The sequence below is a fragment of the Coenobita brevimanus genome, chromosome 91 (assembly GCF_032717465.1).
Source record: "Coenobita brevimanus isolate Jiangsu-jjx chromosome 91, ASM3271746v2, whole genome shotgun sequence".
Classification (NCBI taxonomy): domain Eukaryota; kingdom Metazoa; phylum Arthropoda; class Malacostraca; order Decapoda; family Coenobitidae; genus Coenobita; species Coenobita brevimanus.
In genome coordinates this window covers 2,718,024-2,726,001 of record NC_137044.1, presented here as the reverse complement: position 1 = coordinate 2,726,001, position 7,978 = coordinate 2,718,024, and positions in this window count along the sequence as shown.

Genomic DNA, 7,978 nt, shown 5'->3' with positions numbered 1-7,978 from the left:
CTATCCTGTCAGTATGGGTACTGTGGGTTAGATGAATGTCGACAGTCATTCTCATAATTTTCACCATGTCAGAATACAGACTGGTGGGGTGGTGGGTGGGAAAGAGTGAGGAATAGGCTGGGATAGTGGTGGGTGAAATGGCATACAAGCGGAAGTATACTGTGTGCTATGGAGAATGGTCCTATAGGTAGGATGGTAAGGTGCAGGGGTGGATCAAGGAATTTTCGGTGGGGGGGTCTGATTCGCTGATTCAACCAAAGACTTGACGCGACATACTGATATTTCAGTGTTGAAATTGCCTCCTTATTCAATGATGCATGGCCGGTGGGAGGGGATGCATCCCCCCCATTCCCCCCCCCCCTGGATCCATCCCTGGTAAGGTGCAAGTCTATAGAAGGGAAGCAAAAAATAAATGCATACGTACATGCATGACGAGGGTAGTGCATGGGGTGGGCGAGACACGTTGGTGTATACGGTGGGTGACAGGTCAGATAAAGATAAGTACAAACTTTTAAGATGAGTGTTTAATGTGGTGCGGCAACGACAGTGGGAAGATCGAAGACATGAAAGTTTAATGCGGATGGAGTGAACACATAAGAGCGAGAGGGATAGGGTGGGATGGTGTTGGGTGTTAGGGTGGGATGGTGTTGGGTGTTAGGGAGTGGTGTGGGTTACACAGTACCAATGTGAAGATGGGATTTGTAAGTTGACTGTTGGCTAGTAAGACCGTGGCAAAAGTTTACGTAAAAGCTTTCTCTACAAGTCTGACGTTTGGGGGCAGGGGTAGAAAAGGGGCTGGGGTAGGGGTGGGGTGGGTGGGATGGGCTGACATGGAGGTGGGTGGTGGGGGAGATTGGAGGTGATATGTCCCATAATGACATGCACTTTAGGCTTGCCGGTGTGACAACCTTTCACTCTCTTTAATTCAAGGCTTTTCTTCAAAGAACAACAACAAAGTAAGCATCTGCCACTCCTGCATACCTGGCATCTGAAGACATAAAGAGGCATGTTTATGCCTTTTCACACAGTCAAATTTACACTATTCACATTAATTTTGTTTCCACTAGAAATTCTTAAACATTCATTTTACAGAGATTATCTTCATACCATATAAAGGAATCAATGATATCATTACCTATACTCAGACCACACAATCAAAAAGCGGTTAGGTTAAATTATGTTTTTTTTTAATGTGTGTGTGTGTGTGTTATCTATCACCTGGGCACACACATAAGCCCTTCTGACCCAGGATAGAAAGCAAGCTGCTTAGCCCAGCCAAGCTCGCTCTGCCCACATTCAAGAACATGTCAGTGCTGGTCACAGGTGCATAAACTGAGCTTACCACAACCCACTAATCAGACTAGCTTACCTCCGCCTCTTGGAGACCTCTTCTCCTTTGCCAACCCTGTTCTTCAATACCATACTCATATACCTGCCCCATCCCCACCAGCTCTTCCTTTAGGCTACCCAGTATACAAACTACCTACAACCCTCCATATTTTCTTCAGTAACTGCACCTGCCAATCAGTTCCTCTCTCCTAAACATTTTCCTCAGTAACTGCACCTGCCAGTCAACTCCTCTCTCCTAAATATTTTCCTCAGTAACTGCACCTGCCGGCCAGCTCCTCTCCTACCACCACCATCACCCCTGTTCAGTAATACATGGCTTATGAAGCCCATCCTCAGCAAGCTCCAAACCACCTGCACCCTTCCATTCTTCCTACCTATTCCATCTTGATAATCTCGTCACTGTTGCCCCATTTCACCATCATACCTAAATTCTGACCACCTCCTTAGATCGAGCAGAAAAAGTACAGCACTGTCAGATGGGCAGAGCAGGAAGTAATGTAGATGTATTGTGACAAAGTCACACGAAGAGCTGGACCTCTCTATTACCCCCAGCCCAGCAGCAGAAGCCATACCAAGCCATGTTTCCACTGCCATACCTGATGTTCACCCCCACTGATGGAAAGGACTTGGAGGATAGACAGCTGAGAATTGCGGCTGAGATCAATTCCTCCCAATACAATCAGACAGCAAATGGGAGTATCTAGGATGGCTTCCTCATTCGTCAAATACTACTCTTTCAATAAAAAAACACTGTATAGATAAAATAGTTACTCCCATCCACCATCACAGTGAAATAAAGACCAGCTGATGAGAAATGGAAGAGTAGCATAGTTATGCAGGGTAAAAAAAAACAAACAAACAAACAAGGTGAGTGTGAGGGAAATGGGGGCATTATTACATACAGCATATATGAACATGGTGAGGTCAAATGATGTTCATCAACTCCTTTCCTCTCACTGATGCCATTTAGTCTCTCTCTCTCTCTCTCTCTCTCTGCTGCAATATGCAAAGCCCCTACAATACTGCCACTGATGTATAAAAATAACTACAGTATCATATTGTCATAGGATCTACCCATAAAGCACCCAGTGGGGAAAGCATACTGTACCTTTAAATAGGATAATGTTAAGCAGATCTTTTAGTGGCTGGATGGTCTGGTGGTCGTAAGGCTACCTTTCACTTTAACACCAGGAGTTGGAATTCATATCCACCTGGGAACACAGAAATACAATGGCAGATTGAGATGTAATTTCCCAGCTTTCCACATCACCAGATTGACATCATCTGAATTATGTTCAGTACTGGTCCCAGAACACCATTAAAAAAAAAAAAAAAAAAAAAAAAAAAAAAAAAGATCCTATCATTGCTTTGTCTTCCCTACAAACACTACCTAAAGAAATTAAACTGATTTTTCCTTAGAAAAATAAAAACTTACCTCTGTACAGTACCTAAAATTCTCAGTACATTCAGTGCCATCAGTTAAGAAAACCTCTTCCAAAAAAAGAATGATAAAGTTAGTAGGTACAGTACACACGTAAGGAAGAATTATGGTAATATCTACTGTGGAAAACTGGATTTAGTGGCTTGAAGCTATCATTAATGTTAACATCAATGACAGCTTGCATTTAGATATAGGAAAAGTCTATTGCACCTGCCTATCTATAGCCAGATATCTTTGCATACTCAGCTGCATATAAATTCTTATATTCTGCCTTTCATGACATCTCTGCTAGTGGTTTATTGATACTGTAGGTGGTTTTATAACTACACACACGGTGGCTTGGTAGTAGTGCTATCATCTCATAGTCTGCACGTTCCCTTAGTCTAGGGTCCAAAACCCACAACAAGATCGATACCCAGTATTTACAGTGGACTAGAATGCTTTTTCATGGGTACTATACTTGCATGTGCTTTTCAGATACTGCACTTTCATACGACTTACATACACAGACTATGACACACACGAGTCATAATAATACAATATTCATGTGCACTATACATCTTTGCCATTCTTACTCTCCCGGTATGGCCATAAATGCTACTGGGCATAAATCAAAAGTGCATCTCATTAAATTTCTCTACCTGTCCATGCTTTCTCAGACCCTGTCAGTAACTTTTATTAAATGGTTAAATACTGTTGTTTAGTGGTTGGTGGAGCACTCATCATCCACTCACTTGATGTATTATTGCTCTCAGGTACTTGCCCTTTCCTTTTTCTTCCTTCTGTCCATCCTTCCACTTCTGTCTTTCCTCCATCATTCTTTCCTCCTCTTTCTGTCTACTGATGACTCTACACTGAGTGATTAGCCAAATAGTTTCCTGTACACCAGGAAACCATTTACTATGCGCTGGGTGGTAACCAAATAATGGTGCCTGGTAGTTTAGTGGGCAATTAAGATGCTCCAATCAGATTGAGCCAGTGAAGGTTTATATCCAAGGGGTGGTTAGGGTTTGTTGCTAACGTCATGCCACTCAGGGATGAGTGCAGTTGGTCATTCAAATGTCAGAACCAACTAGCCTAGCTCCTATGCTCCTCATGGTGGATTGGATGATGAATGAATGAATGAATACTATTGCTGCTGCCATTCTTAAGAGCATCCCCCTTCTCTTCCTAAACATTCACAAACACATAATTCATTTGATTAACTTCCACTACTTTTGTCTTTTCATATTTAGGCTATGCCATTCTGGTGTCTTGCACTGAACAATATATTGTGGGTTTTCAACATGGTACTTAACATCTAGAACAAAGTTCAATACGTTTCTTAGATGTGGCTCCTAAAGCTTTGCTTGCATGATGCTCAGGATAGGAGAGGGGTTATAGCCAACATAACTGCTGTCCTAAACTTTTAAGGAAAAATACTGCTGCCAAGTAAAAAATTTTATTTTAAATTAATCTATGGAATGTTTTTGTTTGCAAATATTTTGTGCACAAGTATAGAAATCATACATAACTGTTCTACAATCTACTGATATAAATATGACACTATATAATTATTATCACACCAGGCATGTACAACCATCTTCAAAAAAAAAAAAAAAAAAAAAAAAAAAAAAAAAGTGCTACCAAATACAGTAATCATAAATACAGTATAACAGTTTTCCATGCTTTCCAAAGCCACAAATTTAAACAATCATACTGAGGTATTTTTACCCATTAGAAACATGAAAGATAATAAGTAACTTGCAAACAGATGCACACTAACCATGAACCCTTCTTTACCAACCAGTAAAAGGACTCCGTTGGCAAGGTACGAGCAAGGCCATTTACATCTGAAAGCAATGAAATGTCGCCTTGCACCCCGAAGATGCCCAGATAATACTGATGGAGATACACCTACCAAGTTTCATGCCTTTGCAACAAGCTGTCTGGCCTGAGGCCCTCTTCTGAAGATTTTCGACATGCTACACTTCACGCATGTCACGTGCACTGCCAGGGTGTGATGAAACCTGTCAAAAACAATCTTAAAAAATGGGACTATCATGTGGTGCAAACCACGCAGTGATCAGCCCTGTGGTTGCCGAGATATAAGCTTCTCAAAAGTGTTACAGTCAGGTCGGGTCGGGTCGGGTCGGGCCGCGCCAGGCTGGGTCACTCATATGAGAAAATGCCACTACTTGATGAGCGACTCGTGAAGGCTTCACCTTCACTCGTAATAACCCTTCTTACCGTATCCACAACTTACTGTGCAGGGACAGTCTGAGAAGGAGGAACCAGAAATAACACAAAACCAGAGATATACAAGACCTAAATCTTCAGTGGTGGTTCATATCTTCAATAACCCTTCTTACCATATCCAGAACCTACTTTGCAGGAACTGTCCAGGAGGAAGACACAAGATTACAATATAAAATCAGAGTACAGTAGACCTTCATTTTGTATGCCTCCAACAACACAAAAGACATTTTACACAGCACTATCACCCTCTACCCCAACCCATTTTGAAAATCAAAATGGGTGGCCATCATTCAATTTTATTCTTCCCTAATGAGATACATATTACCCATGCAATGAGATTCAAATGATATCATAACCTTGCTGCATGCTCACACAGCATTATCTGCATCCTTCATCACTGCTGCCTGGAAGTTTTCATGGACAGCATGGATCTACTGCTGTCTTATGCACATAATATAAACTTTAAAAATTTCATAACTGAACCAGTTGCTAAGCTTCATTACTTCAAACATACAACAGATAATAAAGAACACAAGTACGATAAACTACTGATTAACTGTACTACAGAGGAATATTAAAAACTTCAGTACAGTACACTGTCATCCTCCAACTTAAGCAGATATGACTCATACGGTACATATTTGACTTCCACAGCTACCAAAACCATGACCTAATCCAACTTGCGCAGGCTAAGCAGATCACTCCCCACCTACCCCTGACATCCCTTCAACACTTCAAATTTGATGCATGGTGACATATGGCCTGTTAGCCTCAACCCATAAACACACATTAAACAAAATATAAAATATTAACTCAGAAAGGAATAAAGCAACAACAGAGTTTCTCCGAGAGGTTTCCTACCATCTCCATTGCCTAGTGGAGGTGCAAAGGAGATGGAGACTAATCTCAGCCCCAACTTCTCAGCGTCGGATCCCCTCTAAATACCAATCCAGCCATCCTCATCTGTCAAGAGTAGTGGCAGAATTTCTAACAAAATGCTTTTCCTAATGTCAACACGTTACATCTGCTCTATCTCTGAATAGTACATTGCAGTATATATCTTCAAAAAGCATTTCAATATGCAAGTTCAGCCATATAAGCATCTTAAAGGACATGTGGGTGTCAGGTTGGAGTAGGTGTCAGGCTGGAGATGAGGTTGTTAACAGATCAGCTCTTATAGTTCGATTTCAACTACCCAACTTTCACAGAATCATAGGTTAACACATACACAGCAAAACTTGGAGGGAGGATGACTGCACTAATCACTGTACTTAAAGTTCATGTTACTTTTTTTTTTTTTTTTTAAAGAATGCACTTAGCTGTTCCATAACAGTCGAGAAGCTGAGGATCAAAGAAATGGCAGATGAATACAGGACCAACACAGGGGAGGAGTTGGAATCAGTAAACTGGAATGAAATGGATCTGGACAGCCCATGGAATGCATACAGGGACTGCTTAATTAGGAATGCTAAAGCAGCATGTGATGTGGCAAGAGTAACAACAAAGAAGAAAGGTACGGCATGGTAAGATGAAGAGCTTAAGAGAGCAGTGGAGGAAAAGAGGAAGAAGTGGCTAGAGTGCTTACAGAACAGGGGTTCAATTGAAATAAGAACTGAAAATACTGAAGGCAAGAAGCATATAAAGACACTGGTGAAGAGGAAAAAGGAGAAGGTAAATGATGATCTAGGATGAAAAATGAATGCAAATTACTCTGAAAATAAGAAGTTATTCTGGAAAGAGGTGCGGAAATGTAGAAGTGACAGTGGAAAGAAATGTGAAAGTGTGAAGGATGTAAGTGGTAGATTATTAACCCATGGGGATGAAGTAAGGACCAAATGGAAAGAAAATTTTGAAAGCCTGATGAAGGGGAATAGAGAAAGCAGAGCATCTGTAAACATGATTGGTTTTGGGGGTGTGCAGAGAAGGAATGCCGTGCCAGGAAACGCGACACTCTCACAGGTGAAGAATGTTGTGAAGCGGCTGAAAAATGGGAATGCAGCTGGGGCTGATGAGGTGTATGCAGAGATGCTCAAGTGTATTGGAAAGAGTGGAATGAAGTGCTTGTTGGAGATATGTAAGAGGGCATGGATGAGTGAAACTGTTCCAGCAGAGTGGAAAAAGGCTGTGATTGTACTCTTGTACAAAAATAAAGGTGAGCGAAGTGATTGCAAGAATTTTCAAGGCATAAGTTTACTGAGTGTTGTAGGGAAGGTATATGGAAGAATTATTATAGAGAGAGTAAGAGAGATATCAGAAGTCCTAGTGAGTAATGAACAGGGTGGCTTTAGATGTGGCAGAGGATGTGTGGATCAACTATTTGCAGAGAGATAGTGAAGTCTTGTCAGAAGGACTATAAGGTGTTTATGGCATTTATGGGTCTGGAAAAGGCATATGACAAAGCAGACAGAGAAGGGTTGTGGAAGGTTTTGCGCATGTACAGTGTAGGTGGCAAGCTGCTACGTGCTGTCAAGAGTTATTATGAAGGAAGTGAGGCATGTGTAAGCGTAAATAGGCATCAAAGTGAATGGTTCACACTCAACGTGGGTGTGCGACAAGGTTGTATGATGTCCCCATGGTTGTTCAATACTGTATATATATATATATATATATATATGGATGGGGTGATGAGAGAAGTAAAAACTCGAGTAATGGAGAAGGGATGACTTTGGTGAGGATGGATGGAAAATCTCAAATTTGTTGTATGCTGATGAAGCAGTGCTACTTGCAAATACTGGACAAGGACTTGGTAGACTAGTGCAGAGTTTTGTTCATGTCTGTGAGCGTCATGCCTTGAGAGTAAATGTAGAAAAGAGTAAAGTGATGGTTATCTACTGAGACGGTGACTCCCAGCGTAATGTTACAGTGAATGGAGAGAGACTGGAATTGGTGAGGGAGTTCAAATACCAGGGTACAGAGATAGAAAAGTGCAGAAAATGTGCAAAAGTAATG